This window comes from Camellia sinensis, chromosome 13, assembly GCF_055761805.1.
Source record: "Camellia sinensis isolate YWXY chromosome 13, ASM5576180v1, whole genome shotgun sequence".
Lineage (NCBI taxonomy): Eukaryota > Viridiplantae > Streptophyta > Magnoliopsida > Ericales > Theaceae > Camellia > Camellia sinensis.
Window position 1 is genome coordinate 66,542,424 of NC_138973.1, and position 21,853 is coordinate 66,564,276.

General features: G+C 36.4%; 2 long non-coding RNA genes and 1 pseudogene across 3 annotated transcripts in view; 1 reads left to right on the plus strand and 2 right to left on the minus strand.

Annotated features, from left to right (window-relative positions):
- Nucleotides 1-2,887: 2,887 nt before the first annotated feature.
- LOC145806194 (uncharacterized) overlaps nucleotides 2,888-21,853 on the minus strand; it is a 38,306-nt gene continuing 19,340 nt past the window's right edge. Inside the window, exon 2 of the long non-coding RNA XR_014348943.1 lies at nucleotides 2,888-3,235. This is a non-coding gene — a long non-coding RNA (uncharacterized LOC145806194). The remainder of the gene's footprint in view (nucleotides 3,236-21,853) is intronic.
- Nucleotides 2,921-19,960, plus strand: LOC114264044 (phospholipase D beta 1-like; annotated as a pseudogene). Its single transcript, XR_014348942.1, has 12 exons — nucleotides 2,921-3,235; nucleotides 3,733-4,385; nucleotides 9,031-9,147; nucleotides 9,623-9,742; nucleotides 13,050-13,123; nucleotides 13,623-13,871; nucleotides 13,966-14,034; nucleotides 14,134-14,281; nucleotides 14,654-14,802; nucleotides 18,199-18,375; nucleotides 18,568-18,765; nucleotides 19,486-19,960. The product of XR_014348942.1 is annotated as a phospholipase D beta 1-like (transcript).
- On the minus strand, nucleotides 15,941-17,801 carry LOC114264045 (uncharacterized). The gene is made up of 2 exons (XR_003629808.2): nucleotides 16,947-17,801; nucleotides 15,941-16,864 (listed from the first exon to the last, which is right to left on the minus strand). It is a non-coding gene; the product is annotated as an uncharacterized LOC114264045 (long non-coding RNA).

Here is a 21,853-nt window from a genome sequence, read left to right on the forward strand (position 1 = left end):
TTTTTTAAAAAGTGTTTTTGAAAAACAAAAAACAAGCAAAGTGATATTTTTTTTACTATGTGCATTTAAAAGTATATTACTTACAAAAAGTCTCACAATAATAATGTGACAATGACATTTTAGAAATGACAAATTAAATTGTCCTTATACTTTAACCATCGTGCCATTTTAATTTCTGTAATTTCAATTTACTTGATTTTGCTCCTGAACTTTCGATTTTGTCTTAATTTAAGTCTAACTAATTAAAATTGTTAGCATTTTTTAATGTGTTTTTAAAGTTAAATTTACAAACATGATTAGCTCAATGAGTTAACCGCAGCCAACTCAGTGATAATTGTCTATTAAAAACTCTAAAGATATAATCAATTAGCCCCAAAACAACATAAAATTTAAAATTAATTGTTAAAATTGAGTCAATTGAAAATGTAAGAAAATGACACAATAATCAAAGTATATGGAGCACTGATGTAATTAACCCTTTTAAAAATTATACAGCACTTTAATGAAAATTTTTGTTTGAAAATGAATGCACACAAACTTGTTATGCCATTATACATAAATTTTTTTGTATAAATTTTGTATTTATATATCTCTACTCTATTTATTTAATTGAAAAAACGACATGTAACATTAAAACTATTAATTTGATGAAGCCCTTCCAGTTATGGTGATTTTTGTATTTTCTCATAGTTGAGATATTCTTTAAAGTGGCAATCAAACTTTAAAAAAAAATCGTTTAAAATCCGAATTCTCTAATTTGCTTATTTTATTATTATTTTTCTCAATAATTAAGTAAGATGCTCGAATTAATTTACACATATTTTAATTAATCTCATTATATTTCGATTAAAGACAAATCATTCACACAAAATTTAAAAAGTCATGAGAAATAAAGGATCAAAAAGTCACTATCCTGTTTAAGTCATATCATCTTATTTAAATCACATCACCTCTCTACCACATCATTTCAAATTCAAACTATATATCATAAAAACTTAAAAAATACACTTATTTAAAACATCCCAAACCACCCGGTATATGCTTATTGGTCCCTAGAAAAGCAAAGAAAACGAAAGAAAACAGCCAGAGAACAAAAACTGTACCTCGTTTTCTCATTCGCTGGCTACTTCCAATTTGGAGTCTCTCTCTCTCTCATATGGACGACATGTTCGGGTCTTCCCTCTTTATGCAAGTGAAATTTTACCCACAACTGGGTGGTCCAACTCAACAGAACACCATGAAAGAATTTAGTTGCGTTTGATAGAATTTTGTAAATATAATTTGAAAATATGAGTTGTATTTTAAGTTTATGAGTTGTATTTTAAGTTTGTGAGTTGTAGAATTATGATTTGAGTGTAGAAAATTTTTTGACTATGGTTTTTGAATAGAATGTTGAATTAAGTTTTAAATTGAGTATGGAATTAAGTTTTGAAAGTTTGATTTGATATGTAAAGTAAGAAAATTTGTTTAGTTATGAGTTTTAGAAAAAGTTTTCAAAACTTAATTCAAATTATTATAACTCATAACAAAACACACTGCTTTCACACTATTAAAAATTTTGATCAACACTCATAGTCAAATTCTTTTTAAAATTCAATTAAATTTTTTTATTATTAACAAAAAATAACATTAATTAATTTTTTAATTAAAAATACTACAAAGGAAATAATTTTTTTTTCAAAATAAATATTCAAAAAATTTAAATCATAAATATTTAAATAATTTAAATAATCTAAAAAATTTAATAAGTAAAAATTTAAATATTTAAAAAAATTTAAAAATTTAAAATGTTAATATTTTAAATTTAAAAACAACTTTACACTCAAATCGTAACGAAATGCATAAAACAAAGCTCAATTAAGAAATTATTTTTAAAACTCATAACCAAACACATAACTCAAAACTCCATATTATTTTCACAACTTTACACTCAAATCGTAACCAAATACATAACAAAAAAATTAAAATATTAAAAAAAAATTATAAAATAGAGTTTGAATTTATTTTTATAAAATATTTTAAAATTTAAAAAATTAAAATCGTAATATTTTGAAATTAAAATATTTAAAAATATTCAAAAATTAAAAAAATCGCAACATATTTAAATATTTAAAATCTTAACAAAATTAAATTGTTTTTAAAATATTTAAATATTTAAAATATTGATTTGAATTGAGTTTTGAAAAAAAATTTAAATTATGTGTTTATTTATGAGTTTTGAAAAGTAATAATTATGTTTTACATTAAATTTTAAAACATTAATATAAAATTATAATTTAAAAATTTAAAACAAATAATATACTTAAATCCATAGGTGGAACTATAATTACAAAGTCCTACCAAAGGGAGCCTTTGATTTTCGTCCGTGTGTTTCTATTGAGTATGACATATTTGAATTCGAGCGAAGGGTCCACTTCATTAACATATTATTATTAATGTTAGCTTCTATTTATCATACTCAGTCAACTACCAATTTTTATCTTCCTTCGTTTGTTTCGCTTCCATATCTTCCATTTTCATGTCCACTGACTTTTACCCATTCAATTTCTCCCCCAAAAAACCTCTGCCAATCGTCCAAATCTCTCATTCATTCTTCCATTTCAACTGGGTAGTTCTTGCATTTGCATATTAAGGTACCGCCCACCAGGTATTCGATCATTTTCCTCTTCACAAGAAGAGCTACCCCAGATTTTGATCACCATCAAATCAAAATCCAGGTTTTTGTCAAATTGTGATTTTGTTTTCTTTTTAGGTATTTGGAGGAGTAATCTTTTGAGGGGCTGTGGTTGTTTTATCAATTTTCATTAGTGTTAAATACATCTTGTTGGGTAGTTTGAGACACAAGAATAGATAAGGAATTCAATCTTTTTTTTTGTTGGGGGGGGGGGGGGGCGTGAAACTTAGTGAGGAGTGTTCTTATATGGCTCATTCTGTTTATGGTGATTCGTGGTCTGATGAAGGTTCACACCATGGACAGGGTGTACAACAAGTGCCATTTAAGACCTCAAATGCATCTTTAAAGGTTTTAATGTTACATGGAAATTTAGATATTTGTATCAAAGAGGCTGACAACCTCCCTAACATGGATTCGTTGCACAAGAAAGTAGGGGAATTGCTTAGGAAATTCCCGGGAAATGTTAGCAACAAAATTGAAGGGAACGTGAACGTGGCTCGTAAGATGAGACAGCTGATCCATATGTTACAATTTCAATCTCCAATGCCGTTAATGGAAGGACTTTGGTGGTGTTTGGCGTAGCTGTTAAAACAGATTATAGATTATAACTTAACAGATTATAGATTATGACTTTAATCAGAAGCGGTTAATCTGTTTGGTATAGCTGTTGGATTATAGATTTAAGTTGCTGAGTAGTGTTTGTTAAATAAGCTGTGAAGTAGCTTTTTCAATTAATTTTTATTTTTTATTATTCACTATTTGTCTACATTTTTCATAAAAAATAATAATAATATTTAATAGTCCATTTGAGTCTTTTTCTATTTTTAAAAAAATAAAAAATAAAAAAATCTAAGAGTATAACCGTGAATTAACACGTCCACAGCAGAAGCTGATAATCAGAAACAAGGGGTGAGCAGCTTCTCAGAATCAGCTTTTTTGACTTAAAATAAGTTGTTAGAATCAGAAGCTGTTTGAAATAAGTTTAACCAAACAGTCCAAAATAACTTTTTAAAAGCCAGAAGCCATAAGTTGGCTTAAAAAAGCTGCACCAAACACCCCCTTTGTGATTAGTAATAATGAGAACCCAGTTTGGATGCAACATTTTAATGTTCCCGTTGCACATTATGCTGCGGAGGTGCACTTTGTTGTTAAAGACAATGATGTTGTGGGCTCTCAAATTATAGGTGCTGTTGGGATACCAGTGGAGCAACTTTGGTCAGGCACAAAACTTGAAGGTACCTTTCCAGTTGTTAATGAGAGCGGTAAGCCAAGCAAGTCTGGAGTTGTCTTGACTTTATCAATTCAATACATATCAATAGAGAAAATGACACTTAACCATTGTAGGGTAGGGTCACACACTGAAAATCATGGAGTACCTGGTACATATTTTCCCCGTAGGAGAGGTGGAAAGGTTAGACTTTATCAAGATGCCCATGGTGGTTGCCTTCCAAATTTGAGACTTGACCATAACATACAATGCGAGCAAGGGAATTGTTGGCGTGACATTTTTGACGCAATTAGTCAGGCCCGTCGTTTAATATACATTACAGGGTGGTCGTTGTCCTACAATATTAGTCTTGTTCGGGATAATGATAATGCGTCAAAATTCAGTCTAGGGGAACTTCTCAAAACCAAGTCACAAGAAGGTGTGAGGGTACTGCTCCTTGTATGGGATGATTCTACTTCTGGCAGCATTTTGGGTTATCATAAGGTAATAACCAAACTTATTGTGTCATACATATTTGGACTCCATTGGCATGCTAACCATTTTGTAATTTTATCTTTACTGTTAAAACCTACCATCACCTACTCCACCTACTACACCTACCACCACCTACTACACACCTACCACTACCACCTACTCCACCTACTCCACTACATCTCCTATATAAGGAGTCCCTCACCATTTGTAATAGACCTACTACCACCTACTACACACCTACCACTACCACCTACTCCACTACATCTCCTATATAAGGAGACCCTCACCATTTGTAATAGATAACATACAACAATCAATAATACAATCATTTCTCTTTATACATTAAATTTCTACATGGTATCAGAGCTATAAGATTTAGGCCTATATTCCTTTCTTTCCGACGGGCAGCCGGCCGGCAACCATGCCTTCGCTGCCCGCTAGAGTTTTTCAACACCTCCACCTCCACTGCCTCCCATACCAGATCCTATGCCGAATGGCCTCGATTCAAAGCTCTACATGGGTACACATAATATCAGAGCAAACTTACATCAGTCTATGGTTCAGCAGCCTGCTGCACCAAGAATCAACTCGATAAGGTCTGATGCAATCTGTTATCAGGCTCGTGATTGCAGAGATCTTCAGATGCAAACACAGATTCCTGATTCTTTTGGCTCTTGTTCCCATCCACCAATTCAACCTGTTAGTAGTGCTCAACAGACAGATGGTGCCACATTCAGTAATAAGGCTTATCATCTGCGACCGCCACCCCAACCAGCACCATCAAATCAGTTCTCTTACGTTCAAGCAGATCAGCGAATGCAGACACTGAGGGAAGCCCAACCCCCTTCATACCCTAACAGACCCCATTTTGTGCAGAACACAGATTGTGGTAATTTTTACAGTGACCATGATAGAATGGAATCAGCTGTGGATCTGAAGGAGAAGATGAACACCCCATCCAATGAGAAGAAAGACCCTGCAAAGCCACCTGCCAAGGCACAGGTTGTTGGTTGGCCACCAGTTAGGTCATACCGAAAGAACATAATGACTCAGACGACTACCACCGAGGAGGTTTTCTTGGCCGAATCCTTGCGCATCACCTTCTTCGGGTACTTGTTTCCATGATGAGCGTGGTCTTTTGTTAATGGCAGCAGCAGCATCTTCACGAAGGACTCTCTCTCTCTCTCGGGTTCTCTCTCTCCCAAGACCCCTTGTGTGCGTATCCCTCTTAGCCACTGATCCGTGCCTTCTCCCCATCTTGATTATTTTTTATTGATCTCCTCCTTCCACCAAAGAGAGAACCCATCCTGGCAAGAGAGAGCACATGCATATGTGTGTTGTTTTTCTCTCTCCCATGTGACCCACCCACTGTGAAAGGTCACCCAATGCACACCATCATTCAACACGATCCCCGAAGACATCATGTTGTTCCCCACTTTTTTTATTTTATATATATATATATATATATCTCTTTTTATTATATTATATTAAAAAAAAAAAAAACCCAACACAATTTACCAATTTGCACAACAAACCATATTTTATTCATCTCAGGGATCAACCCCGATCACAATTTTACAAAAAAAAAAAAAAAAAAAAACAAACAAACAAACAAACAACACATCCACAGGCGGGATTTTTTCTTATCTACTCTGCCGCCGGTCTCTTCTTCTTGCCTCCGTCCTGCGTGGCCCTTGACGGTGTTGCCTCCGTGCTTCCTAGACCACCAAGCAAGTTGCCTCCTCCCTGCTCCTCCACTACAGCATACGGTGGACCTCCAAATCGGAACATCACGGTGGCCTTCCGCTTCAGCTCCTTATTTTCCGCCTTTAGCACACTTATCTCTGCTCGCGCATCCTTATACATGCGTTGGAGCAGAGCCAGTTGGGCGTTTAACTGTTGCACCTCATTTGTCCTACTCTGAAGCCGGTGCGACAAGTTTGTGACCGCCGTCATGGTCTCCACACTTGACTTCAAAGTATACTGATTGGCCTCAATATCAGTTTGCACCGCCATTTTTTGCTCCACAGACCGCATCGGAAAGTTCAACGGAGCAAAACCAGAGGTGTTTGGTTGAGGTTCACTGGCCACCGCACCAGTTATTTCTCTTGTGGACTCGTTCAGGTCTGGAAAGAGCGTGAGCAGACCACGAGAAGAGGAGGCCATGTTCTGGGTAGCTGGACGGGAAGAAGAGGCCATGTTTTTGGGTTGCTGAGTGTTTCAGCGAAGCAGCGATTTCCGACTGGTACTTTCAGAGAAGGATTGGTTACAGAGTGTTTACAGAGTATTTCAGAATGCAAATGTTCGGCGGTTTCAGACTGGTTTGCACAGCCTCCGCCTCAACCTTGGTTAAATAGCCAAGGCAGACACGCGCATCATGCGTCGCTCGGCGCTCGACGACAACATGGACGCTCCTTTTGATGGCACGCCTTTTGATGGCACGCCTTTTTATAGATTGGGCACGCCTTTTGATAGCACGCTTTTTGACAGATTGGGCACACTTTTTGAGGGTGCGACTTTTTAGGGATCCGACAAGACTCTGTAAACTGTCCCGACATTGATTCCGGTTAGCTCCTTCATGGGTCCGACAAAACTCTGTAAACTGTCCCGACATTGATTCCGGTTAGTTTCTACAAGGGTCCAGCAAGACTCCGTAAACTATCACAACAACTGTCACAACATTTTCTGCTACAACGGTCCGACATGACCTCATAAACTGTCTTCTACACCAGTCCGGCATGACCCCATAAACTGTCTTCTACATCGGTCTGCCATAACCATACAGTCTTCTACAACGGTCTGACACGACCATACAGTGTCTCCTATCCGTTTTTTATTTTTCAGATTATTTTCTTGTTTTGTTACTCTCTCCAAACTCAAGTTGGTTAGTTCCTATCCCCCTTGAGTTTGCGGGGGGCTGTTAAAACCTACCATCACCTACTCCACCTACTACACCTACCACCACCTACTACCACCTACTACACACCTACCACTACCACCTACTCCACCTACTCCACTACATCTCCTATATAAGGAGCCCCTCACCATTTGTAATAGACCTACTACCACCTACTACACATCTACCACTACCACCTACTCCACCTACTCTACTACATCTCCTATATAAGGAGCCCCTCACCATTTGTAATAGACCTACTACCACCTACTACACACCTACCACTACCACCTACTCCACCTACTCCACTACATCTCCTATATAAGGAGCCCCTCACCATTTGTAATAGATAACATACAACAATCAATAATACAATCATTTCTCTTTATACATTAAATTTCTACATTTACTTTGGGAGATTTTCCAGTAGATGATTAACGGATCTTCATCTTTTATGATTCATGTGTCATATTGTTGTTTTAAACACAAGTCAGATAAAGGACTAATTTCCTATGTTGGAGCTTATAGCTCAATTGATTACTTTTGTGGAGCACAAGGTAAGGGTTGCTCATTGTATTTTGTTTAGTTTGGCATCAGTACACTTTAATGTTTTTGTCATAAGGCCTTCAAAATAATTTAATTCATTACTTTATATTTGCATTGATTTTTTCTGTAGGTTTCTTTGATTAAATTTGTTCTCCATGGTTGTTTCTATGGGAGGATTGTCTGCTATCATGTGATGATGTTTGACAGCGAGTTCTTAAATTTTCATTGACTTTTATGTGGATATTTTTTATGACATATATATATATATATATATATTTGGAGCTTAGCTTCTTGTGTACCTCGTGCATTTCTGGGTTGTTTCCTCCTGGTGCTTTGAATGATCTTGTTTAATCATCAAATCTTTTTGAAACCTGAGGTGGAATGTTTTAAATTTTGCTCAAAACATTATCACATTGTGCCACAATTTATTGACACAATGGAGTATGTACTATGGTCTTCATCAAAATTTTCATTCTACTTATCATGGGTGGATGTGGGCTAGTGTAGTAAATAGAGATATGAATCTTCTTAGTTTGACTAACCAAATGGCCTTTAATAGAGTCGAGTGAAGAAGAAGGAATCATGTAGCCGACCCCATTTGATGGGACTTAAGGCTAGGCTTGGTTTGGTTTGGTTACCTATCATGGGTGGATAGCAGTAATATTTATCATATTGGGCCCTATTTTGGGTGGTATAATTTTAATAATTGACAAATTCAAGTCATGGTTTAAGAGTTTGTTTCCATCATTGAGTGAAGTTATGCTTTGAAAGTTTAAAATGGGCTTACAGTTCCTATAAATGAGTGTCCTTGTTCTTCCTTGTTTCCCTCCTCACTTTGTATAATGCTCTTGTTTTTGTTATCTTGGCATTCAGCATTGTTGAAATTATAAGATTGGATTGAAGTCTAACAATCTTGTATGACTTGATGTTTCAATTTGTCAATTGTCATGGTTTCCATGCAAGTGTTTATTAACACCCTATATTGTTATTTATTGTTTAAATAAGTTTATCATACCATATTGTGTTTATAGATCTTATTATTTGTGGATAAACCTTTCTCAGCTGGAGTTGTAGTGTACTAACTGTCTTCTTTCATGACATCTGCTAAGTTCTGTTCCTTAAACGTGGTGTCCACATTAACTTTTTAATCCTACATTGCTCATTAACTTAAGTAAAACATTTTTTACAAGATATTACTTTTTTTTTTATTAGGATGGGATCATGCATACCAGTGATGAGGAGACTCAGAAGTTCTTCAAGCATTCTTCAGTGCAAGTTTTGCTTTGTCCCTGATCTTCTGGAAAAGGAGATAGCTGGGTCAAAAAGCAGGTCAGATCTGCAATCTTTACATCTTACCTTGTTGTGATATGTTTTCTGAAGAATTGGATGCAGCTTTCTTCTAAGTTCCGTGAGATGATGCTAATAAGTTCTAGGAAAGTTGAAAAGAGTTCTTGAATTTGTATTTGTAAAAGTGGTGGTGAAGTAAGGCAATTTGTGTTGCTAAATATTGTCTTCAGAAGAAGACGTGTAAATTTTAACCAATCATGTTAAACTCGAGTTACTAATAGTTAGCATAGTTGAATTTGATGTTATGGAACTGTATTTGTTTTTGTCAGTTACTTTTTCATATTGCTATATTGTAGAGAATCATACCTTTTGTAATGCGTTATTTACAATTGTCTACCAAGGTGTTAGATCAAACAACGATTTAGAATTGCTAAAACCAAAATTTTTAATGATAATCTTGATATACCTTTTCTAGATTCAGGATCTGCTTTTAATGTCTTATTGGTCTGGTTATCAGGAAGCAGGAACAATCTACACCCATCATCAGAAAACTGTGATTGTGGATGCTGATGCAGGTCATTATAAGAGGAAGATCATAGCATTTGTTGGGGTCTTGATTTATGCAATGGGAGATATGACACTCCCTATTAAAACCTATCACCTACTTCACCCACTAAACCTAACCCACTACACCACTACCACCTCACCTACTCCACTAAACCTAACTCACTACACCACTACCACCTCCACTTCACCTACTCCACCTACCACCTCCACTTTACCTACTCCATCTACCACCTACTACCACCTACTCTTCTATATATAGGAATCATTGTAACATTCAATAAATCAATCAATAATACAATCATTTCTCTTTATACATTAAATTTCTACATGGTATCAAAGCGGGTTTAGAACCTAGTATTTTCGCTTCCCCGGCGGGCGGCAACCTCACCTTAGCCGCCCGCCGGACCTCAACCTAGTCCGCTAAAATTTTTGTCTACACATACCCAGACTGTAACTTCTCTTACCTCTCTGTTCTGTCCATTCAAAGCTCAGAAGCGCCGGAAAACCCCTCCGGAATACCACCGCAACAACCGGTGGCGGCCAACTTAACCATCGCAACAGCCAGCGGTTCCTCCAGCTCAAGCGGTAATGGTGCAAATTGCAGTAGCAGCAGTGTGTTTGCAAGTATATTTGCATCATCAACACCGTCAGGAGTTTCACAACCTTCGCACTCACCATCTTCATTCTCCGATATGCTCTGTGCTGTGGCTGGTCCAGAGCACCACCAAACAGATCTCTCCAACAACAATCCACCGTCGACGGAGCTCGATTCACGTCGATTCCCTTCAACAACGATCTCGCGTCGATTCCCTTCAAAGAACACAACACTCTCAATCCTAAGCAAAAGCTGGATTTGGCTCAACGGCTTAAAAAAAAAAAAAAAAAAAAAAGTATGGTGCAGACATTACGGTTGTGGTTCTTGATGAAAAGCTGAAAGAATCCTTGCCAGAGCCTGATACCCAACTCTCCAGCGCATGGGATATATTAGATATATTCGATATATAATATATATACATATACAATTAGATATATATATATACTAGATATATAATATAGTATTAGATATATATACTAAATATATAATAGATATATATATATATTAGATATATAATATATATACCAGCTACTCTTTCTGGTTTTGCGAAACCAATTAAAAATAAAATAAAATAAAAATAAAAATAAAATAAAATAAAATAAAAAAGAGGTTACCCACGTGATCACCAATGCACTTTCCTTCTCTCCCTATTTCTCTCATTGATGGTCTAACTTTTTATTTTTTTATTACTATTATTATTATATCACATAATCCATGCACTCCTGTTCCCACTCCACTTTCTTTTCTTTTTTTTTTATATTTGTTTTAATCCATCTTTTGCAAAGCCACCGAAAGTTTGCACACCCATCATCATTTTCTTTTATTTTATTTTACCCCATCATCCCCCACTTTTTGCACACACTCATACTTCTTTTTATTTTTAAACCAATCTTCTTTCTCGTTTTCATTCCCCCGATAATTTATATATTTTATTAAAAAAAAAAAAAAAAACACCAAAACAAATCACACATTCTCATGTGCTTCCTACCATTCGAGTTTACACAACCCATTTGTTTTATTCATATCAGGGGATCAACCCCGATCACAATTACACAAAAAAAAAAAAAAAAACACAAAAAAAAACAAAAAACACAAAAAAAAAACAAAACAAAACAAAACACAAACCAACAACAACCCACACGATTTGTTTTCTTTTCTGCAGACGGCCACACACCGACATCCCTTCTCTACTCTGCCGCCGGTCTTTTCTTCTTGCCTCCGTCCTGGGCGGCCCTTGCCGGTGTTGCCTCCGTATTTCCCACTCCACTGGGCATGATCACTACTCTCTGCTCCTCCACTGCAGAATATAGCGGACCTCCAAAACGGAACATCACGGTGGCCTTCCGCTTCAGCTCCTTATTTTCCGCCTTTAGCACACTTATCTCTGCTCGCGCATCCTTATACATGCGTTGGAGCAGAGCCAGCTGGGAGTTTAACTGCTGCACCTCATTTGCCCTACTCTGCAGCCGGTTCGACAAGTTTGTAACCGCAGTCATGGTTTCCACACATGACTTCAATGTATACTGATTGGCTTCCACATCCGACTGCACTGCCATTCTTTGCTCCACAGACCGCATCGGAAAGTTCAACGGAGCAAACTCCGGGGCGCTTGGTTGAGGTTCCAGTGCCACCGCACCAGTTCTCTCTCTTGTTGACTCGTTGAGGTCGGGAAAGAGGGTGAGCAGACCGCGGGACGACGAAGCCATTTTCTGGGCAACAGCGTGTTACAGAATATTACCGAGTTTCTCTCTCCGACAACGAAGAGTTTGTTTTTCAGAGTTTTTTCTCAGTTTCTTGTCTCAGCCTCTGCCTCGGCCTCCGCCTCCGTCTTGGTTAAATAGCCGGGGCAGCCACGCGTATCGCGCGCCACTTGACGCCAGACGACAAACGGGCGCGCCAGCCAAGGCACTCACGTGCCTCGCCATCATATCTGGCACACCTTTTTATGGATTGATGGCACGCCTTTTTATGGATTGGACACGCCTTTTGATGGCACGCCTTTTTTGACAGATTGGGCACACCTTTTGAGGGTGCGACTTTTTATGGGTCCGACAAGACTCTGTAAACTGTCCCGACATTGATTCCGGTTAGCTCCTTCATGGGTCCGACAAGACTCTGTAAACTGTCCCGACATTGATTCCGGTTAGCTTCTTTATGGGTCCGACAAGACTCTGTAAACTGTCCCGACATTGATTCCGGTTAGCTCCTTCATGGGTCCGACAAGATTCTGTAAACTGTCCCGACATTGATTCCGGTTAGTTTCTACAAGGGTCCAGCAAGACTCCGTAAACTGTCACAACAACTGTCACAACATTGTCTGCTACAACGGTCCGACATGACCCCATAAACTGTCTTCTACATCGGTCTGACACAATCATCCAGTGTCCTCTACAACGTTATGACACCACCATACAGTGTCTTCACCATCGGTCTGACACGACCATACAGTGTCTCCTATCCTCTTTTATTTTTATGTATTTTCTTGTTTTGTTACTCTCTCCAAACTCAAGTTGGTTAGTTCCTATCCCCCTTGAGTTTGCGGGGCTGTTAAAACCTATCACCTACTTCACCCACTAAACCTAACCCACTACACCACTACCACCTCACCTACTCCACTAAACCTAACCCACTACACCACTACCACCTCCACTTCACCTACTCCACCTACCACCTCCACTTTACCTACTCCATCTACCACCTACTCTTCTATATATATAAATCATTGTAACATTCAATAAATCAATCAATAATACAATCATTTCTCTTTATACATTAAATTTCTACACTCCCAAACATCCTATCTCTCGGACATTACAAACTGTGCACAAAGATGATTATCATAATCCTACTTTCACGGTATTCATTTGATCAACATTCTTTATTGCCATAGGCTTTTATCAAGTTATGGATTTTTATTGTTACTGTTCTCCTTTAGTTATATGTGATTTATCTACTAACATTCCATTTGTTTCAATGAAAACATTTTCCTCCATGGAAAACATTTTCTTTAAAATGACTTGTTTTCCTATGTTTGGTTGCGACAAGCCAGAACACATTTTTCGTTGTTTGGCTTGTACAAAAAATGATCAATATTTCATGGTTCCAAATAATTATATAAACCAAAACTTTCATTCACGAAAAGAAAAGTATAAATAGAGTAAGAAAATCTACCCCAATTTTTTTGGGTCGCTAGAAAAGATAAGAAAAGTAAAATGAGAAAGGAAAAGAATGACGAATATAAATAGAGTAGGACAAGTATCTGGGTTGGTGATACCACTTCCATTTTAACTTGTGATGTTAAAGATTCATTTTCTCTAACCTTTCCTTTTCCCAATATTTGTTGTTACTTGAACAGGGGCCTGTTGCTGGCTGTCCAAGAGAACCGTGGCATGACTTACACTGTCAAATTGATGGTCCAGCAGCATATGACATCTTCACCAACTTTGAGGAGCGTTGGTTAAGGGCTTCAAAGCCTCATGGGCTTCAAAAAATGACAAAGTCGCATGATGATTCATTACTCATAATTGATAGAATTCCCGACATCATTGGAATTACAGATGTGTCTTGCCTAAATGAGGATGGTCCAGAAGCTTGGCATGTCCAGGTATGTTAGTTTATGGAGGCTGTTAAATTAGATATTCAAAATTATTAAACTTTGATACTCAATTTTTATTAACTAACTTATTTAAAAATTATAGGTTTTTCGTTCAATTGATTCCAATTCTGTTAAGGGGTTTCCAAAAGACCCAAAAGATGCCACAAGCAGGGTGGGAGAAAATTTTGGATTGTGATTTGCCCCTTGATTATTTTTCCGTCAATCTTGTTTATGAGGTGTGCTTTTTAATATCTTCCCTTCATTGTAACAGAACCTGGTATGTGGGAAGAATGTCCTGATAGACATGAGTATACATACTGCATATGTAAAGGCAATCCGTGCTGCCCAATATTTCATTTACATTGAGAACCAGTACTTCCTTGGGTCATCACACAATTGGACTAACCACAGAGACTTAGGTGAGGAATTGACATTCAGGGTAAACTGAAAGGGAAAAAATAAGGATATGTTGTTACTATCACATATCAAAAGTTGTACTGTGAAAATTATATATAGGAATCCGGGTATTCAGTAACTCATTTATTGTCATTTGTTGTGGAAATTATGCACTATTATCAGCTGCTTGTAATGGTTAATATCTAACTCATTACCGTAGTTTTCATTTTCTTCATTTTTCGTGCGCTGGTTGATTGCTGAAACAAACATGACAAGGGAAATAAAAGCATTATAATCTTGAGGAAAGATAGGGTGGCTGTTGTGAAATTTCAAATTTTCTAGACGTTGAAAGTGAGCATTTTGAGGATGATATATATGTTTCTTATTATCCACAGGTGCAAACAATTTAATACCTATGGAAATTGCTCTCAAAATTGCAAATAAAATCAGAGAAAAGGAGAGATTTTCTGCATATATTGTCATCCCAATGTGGCCAGGGGGTGTTCCTACAGGTGCTCCGACTCAAAGGATTCTTCTGTGGCAGGTAAACTCCAACTGCTGTGTCTAACATTGCCTTAAGCATCTATCGTTTGCTGAAACCATATTAAAGAGTGATCATGCTGCATCAAAAAGATTTAATGTTGAGAAATTGTAATGTAATTTCTTATTTTTGTGGTATAATTATATATGACTGAAAGGATTCCTTGTCCCCCCCCACAAATTGGATCACCCCATATGTTCTATATATATATATCCCTTTTGTTGTAATTGAGAATGGCACCATTATATAGATGTTAGTAGAGATCAAAATGGTATCACTTTGTCACTTGTGGAATCCTAAACTGATTCCTGCTTATGTGATATATACCTTCACGCGCTGTAAAAGAGAACAGTTCACAACTGTTGTGAAGTATAAGTGTAAACTGTTATGTGAAGTGTACATAAATTTTTTATTTGAGATTCATGAAAATTTTGCAACAAGCTTTGTTTTTGTATTTGGAAGAAACCATTTACATATATTGAGCTCAATAAATTCCATAATTTGGTCAGAATTTGAGAAGGAAGAAAGTGGAGGTGAAGATTATATTGCCCCTCGTAAAAATATTTATAAGGGGGCAAAAGATATAAGGTTAACAAATAAAACTTAGAGAAAATTTTTAAAAAGTCCAACCTAAGGAGGGTATAAGGCATCATTAGGTTGAGTGGATGTTTTATGTTGGTGAGAGAAGTCCACCATTTTTGAAATAGTTTGGTGAGAAGTCATCTTATTTGTTTTGAAAGACATTTTATTTCTAATTTTATCCCTTAATTTATCTGTTCACTTTTTTTTTTTTTACTATCTGTTCAAATTATTTTGACTATCGGTTCAAATTTATATTTATTTGTTTAATTTTTTTTCTATCTTTTCAATTTTTTCCCTATTTGTTTAATTTTATGATTTTTTTAGGTCAAATTTTATTCCTATCTGTTCAATTTTTTTCCTTGAATTTTATTTGTTGAAATTTTACGTGCTCAATTTTTTTTTTTTTTTCTATCTGTTGAAATATCAAGCCAAACCAAATCCTATTTGTTCAAAAAAATTTATCTGTTCAAATATTTCTTCTCTTTATTTGTCTCTTTGTCTCTCTCTATCTCTGTCTCACCCATCTGTTCAAAATCATCATCGACAACAACAAATCTTATTTGTTCATCATCAACAACAACAAATTATCAAATCCTATCTGTTCATCATCATCGTCAACAATAACAATATCAAAAAATAAGAAAAATAAAAAAATAGATTTGTATGTGCCTCTTCCAAGTACTTCTTCGACCTCTTCGCCACACTTTTCGTCTCTCGAAATTACAACCAAATAGAGAGAAGAAAAGCAACCCAATGAGGAGAGAAAGAAGAACATACCTACCTGTACATGGTTATTGGAGACTAGAGAGAGAACAAAAGATGTATTGGTTCATCCTCAAATTACAACATTATTAGAATGCCTTTAACCCAATTGATTTTGTTATATAAATATATGAAAAATTGTGAAAAATGTCACCACTACCTGTTGTGATTAGATAAGGGAAAAAAAAAATTCCTAACCATGTACAGGTAGATTTTCCCTACTTCTAATATATAAAACCATATATAGGTAGATTTTGCCTACTTCTAATACATAAAACCATACTTATATATCTCTGTCTATATTATTGATTTGGTTTTGAGACTAGTTTCTCTCATTCAGTTGATGTCAAACCCTAGAAAACCAAAGGCGAGATGGAACCACCGCCATTATCGCCGCCTCAAATCATCCAAACGATCACCGTTGTGGTTGATGATGATCGCGATTTCATTCAGAGTTGTGGTTGATGTTGGACTGTGGTGACAATCTGTTTGCAAATCAAAACCCTAACCCGAGAGAGAGAAAGACGATGAGTGTGTGTGTGTGTGTGTGTGTGTGAGAGAGAGAGAGGGGGGAGGGAGGGAGGGAGGGAGGGAGGAGGAGGGGGGGAGTGCGAAACCATAACCCTCTCGATCTGCCGGATCTCAGCCAAAGCCATCGATCTCTATGGTAGAAGGAGGTGCAGGATCTCAGATCTGACGGACAACAACAAATCTGACAGACCTATTTTGCACAGCACAACATAACACATAGCAAAATGTTACCGAAAAAACAAAAAAGCTTCAAAGAGAACAACAATGACTACCTCTTCCAAGATCTTGACACTATGCTTCATCACCACTCTAATCTTCTTCTCATCATTTTCATCTTCATTGTACGATGTTGTTGCGAGTGTGGATATGGTGCGGTGGAGGAAGAAGAACAGAGAGATCTGAAGTAGATCGAGTGGTAAAATGACCTAATCATCGCCATTTTCTCTCAATTTCTCTTGATGCCTTACACACTCTTTTGCTTGAGCTCGTCGACGGTGATGACGCTGTCATTCGCGTTGATGCGCCGGCGCCGACAGCTGCGACTCTGGCGGCAAAACCTTTGCTCATCCCTCCTTCTTCGCTCATTTATCTGGGTTTCAAGAACGAAATAGATAGAGGGAGAGAGAAGTGATTTAGAGAGAGAGAGAGAGGGTTTCATTATTGAGAGGAACAACACGCATGATCTATATATGGGTAATTTGGTATTTTTTCAAGAGCGTGTCCTTATGGACATAGTAATTTACAGTATAGACTTTTAGACTGAAGAAAATAAAAATTGGACTTCTGGACCGAAAGCCCTAAAACTTATTCCTTTTCTTTTCATCTTTAATTAATGTTGTATGCTTGTAATATGTATAACCAAATGCTAATGTATTAAATTTTTTAACAACTTATGATTGGTTGTTTTAAAGTCACTTTGAAGTACTTAGAACTTGTGTATGTTATTCTAAAATGGTTTATTTTTTTATTCTTTTATAATAACAAATGTCTTTTAACACGGTTTAGATACGTACTAGTGTTGGATAACATATTTATGTTCTAAAATGGTTTAGTGTTGAACAATACCTGATATAGGCAATGCCACATTTTCTCCATCAAATTCTGTAAGTTTATATATAACATTTGTAGTGATAAATTCAAAACACTAAGCTGAATGCACTGGCATCAGTACGTACTGTATTAATGGCAAACACGGTATGCTGACCGGTATGGGATTGATGACTATGCTTATAAAACTCATTACTTTGTTGCACGCTGTACCTAAACCTGGTTTGGTATGAATTCCTTTCTAAATGAAGGGTTTTCTATTTCTTTTCTTTTTCTTTTTCTTTTTTCCTTTTCAATTTTCAATTTTCTCCGGACAATATACATGTGATGTGACACAAATTTATCTTGAAGTCAATTATAATCTATTTGTGAGAAGAAGTATAAGAGGATATGAAATTTTTTTAGATAATACTACATAATGTTTGGGCTTTTTGCTACATCCATCTCATGAACCTGCTGATATTGTTGAGTATGCAGCATAACACAATGCAAATGATGTATGAAGAAATTTACAAGGCTTTGGAAGAGGTAGGGCTTGAGAAGAAATATGAACCTCAAGATTATTTGAATTTCTTCTGTCTTGGCAATCGTGAGGCTCGAGATAGGGAAGACACTTCAGATGCAGGAAATGCTACTACCAAAAACCATTCTCAAGTAAATCTCTCTCTACTCCTACCTATATTTTCATATAAAACAACGCCCAATTAGTACACAATAATGCGTGTTTGGGAAGGGAAAGATTGGGTACCTATATTTTAATCTCTCTCCAAATATTATGCTTCCTGTTTTTCCAATCATCTTTGTCCATGATCCCCTTCCATTTGAATGTGTCCTGTTGATACTCAGGAACTGACCCGAAAAAACCGACGCTTTATGATCTACGTCCATTCAAAAGGAATGATAGTCGATGATGAGTACGTGATACTTGCGTCTGCAAACATCAATCAACGTTCCTTGGAAAGCACTAGAGACACGGAGATTGCGATGGGTGCGTATCAGCCTCACTATACTTGGGCAAGCAAACACTATACTCCACGTGGGCAGGTATGCTTTCACCAGAATGAATTTCGTGCAATTATTTTGCTTTGACGTTGGTGGCTTTCAAAAGACAACACTTTGTCTCATGTCAGATAAATCAAACATAATACCATCCTACTTTATATTAAATGTCTATTATTATTAGGTGAAATAATTTGAGTTAACATAAATTCAAAGAATGATACAATCTTTTATAATTATAAAAAAAAAAAAAAAAAATGAGCCTACAATTTTGTGGATTTGAACTCATGAGCATTGAAGAATATTTATGTTGTGGACATCCTGAGATTGCTAGACTTGCTTGAAGTGTGTCTTGAATCTGTGTCTACTCTTTCTTTCCTTTTGTTTTATTTATTGGGTAAATGTTTTCATTTCAAATTTGGCTTTTGTCTCTTTGACCAAAATAACCAAGTTGAAGCTGAAGTTGACATATGTTCTCTCTAATTATGCTTGCATATCAAAGTTTTGGGGGTAATATTGAGTCACACACCTCAATACTCGTGCTTTTGAGACATTTTTCTGATACAGTTTTGAAAAGTTCAGATTTGTGACTAGACTGAGCTTGCTTACATATTATGGTCCGCAATCTATGGACTTTATCTTTTTGTTTTTATTTTTATAGGTAGTGTTGGTATTCAGTCATGAACTTTTATGCAAGTTGGTATTCATTTATGCATGTTTAGCGACATGAATTTGTGACCAGCTGCTATTTTTGTCTGATTGCAGGTCCATGGGTATAGAATGTCACTGTGGGCAGAGCATATCGGTGCTCTTGAGGAATGTTTTAAGCATCCTGAGAGCCTTGAATGCGTAAGGAGGGTAAGATCACTGAGCGAGTTGAACTGGAAACAATATGCTGCCGATGAAGTTACAGACATGAAGGGTCACCTTCTCAAGTACCCGGTTGAAGTTGATCAAATGGGAAAGGTGAAGCCTATTCCTGGTTGCGAAACATTTCCAGATGTGGGTGGGAACATCATTGGGAGTCTTGGGCCTATTAACATAAAAGAAAATCTCACAATCTGATCAAATCAAGCTTTCCCTAGCCACCTCCCTTTTATCAGTCATCCACTTTGTAGAAGAATCTAATATAAGACTAAACTTCACTAGATGTGTATCTATTCCAGATCTGATTGAATCATAATTTTGTTTGAAATTTTTGTTTTATCAAATTTCACAGTTTCATAATTTTTGTTTGAAATTTGTGAAATTCACATTTTCATAATTTTTCCATGTAAAATTTCAATATATATATTTTTAATTTGGGAAAAAAAAGTTGTAAAATTTCACTTTTTATTTTTATTTTTTATAATAACGCATTTCAAATTGATTATGGATCTTCTCAAATAGATTTCAAAAATAAAAATTTTATGAAAACAGTTGCGTAGAATGAAAGTTATGAGATTTCAATTTTTTAAAAAAAGGTACTAATGTTACACGTGCATAATTTGTGTTTTAACAAATGGGTTATTACCAGAAAGGACTATGTATGAGACTCTTTTTTGATCGGCAAACAACAAAAATTTTATTGATGACGATGAAAGGTATAAGATGTACACACAAACATCAATAAAGAAAGGAGGGTGCACCACGCATCACAATGGGTTAGATCATTCCAACTACGTTTACACTAAAAAACCCATCCTATCATATCCTAAGCATCTCCGATAGAAAGCAACAAACAAAAAAGAACAAAGAGAACAATCAGCAATACCAGGCTCTAACAAAAGCCAAAGAACAGACCAAAGTGCCACAATTTCAAAAAAACAGATCAGCAATAACAAACTCCATCAGCCATACCTTAAACCATTTTGTAGTCTAGATAATACTAGATCAGCACAGGCAAACAGGGCACAACTAGATCAAACCTCCATAACAAATCACTATAGCACAGAGCAAATCAGCACAGACTCTAGAAAATATCAGTAATCACAGGCTCAAATGAAAACATAAGCAAAAGATTAGCCCAAGTCGTCACAGATACAGAATAGACAGAGCCACAATACAGCAGCAGCAACAAAGTCCTGATCGGCCTAAGATTGAAATAAATCACCAGGACATTGCAGAGTATATACCAGACCCCTGAGGGTTGCTGCTGCTCTCCATGGACAAAGTTGCTCCTACTAACCTATACACCTAAAATCAACAGAGGGCATAGCAGATTGGTCACCCCAACAGCAGCCAAAAACAAAAAGGGCAATATGTTCAAACTCTCTTAAGCTTAATAAAATTCACACTAGCCAAAAATACAATAAAATTGATTTAAACCACATTGCAATTTTCATCTTCCTAAACCAATAGACTTTCTCACCTGCTGCAAATTATCCACAAAATCATGAACAGAATAAAACTTGCCCAAAGAGTGATTCTTCATCCATATTGCTACCCTTATCTTGATAAGATCAGCCAAGACCATATAAGTTGGTTGAGCACCATTGAAAATTATGTCATTTCTATGCTTCCAAACTGACCACAATACTGCACATGGCAAAGCTTTCCAAATCTGCAGTTCACCCTTCTTGAATTTCCATCCATTCCACCAATTTAGCAACCTTATAATGGATTCAGGAGTTACCCATTGACACCCCCACCAGTTAAGTATCTCATCTATATTTTCCAAACAAAAGGGCAGTTAAGCATTATATGATCTACTGTTTCTAGTTCAGACTTACAAAAAGCACAGGCTACATCTACACCATTATGTAGGACACCAAGTCTTTGAAGCCACACTGAGGTTTTTAATCTGCCCTTCCAAACCAGCCAAGTGAAGAATTGTCCCTTTGAAGGGGCATGATTATTCCAAATAAGGGGAGGTAAGGCTAAATCTGAACCCCAAAGTGATTCACACTAGTTGAACATTGATTTGACTTTAAAAATAAGTGAGTCCTTTGCTCTAGGAAGCAACACTGGGCTTGATCCCAACATACTACATAATCTTGCAACTTCCTCCTCCTCCCATGCCAAAAGTTGTCTCCTAAACCTTAGGTTCCAGTTGCATGAACTTAGTTTATTATTGGCAAAAAACTTCAGTGATTCATTCTTGTCTAAAGACAGATTGAAGAGTCTAGGGAAATGCTTTAGCAATCTTATTTCC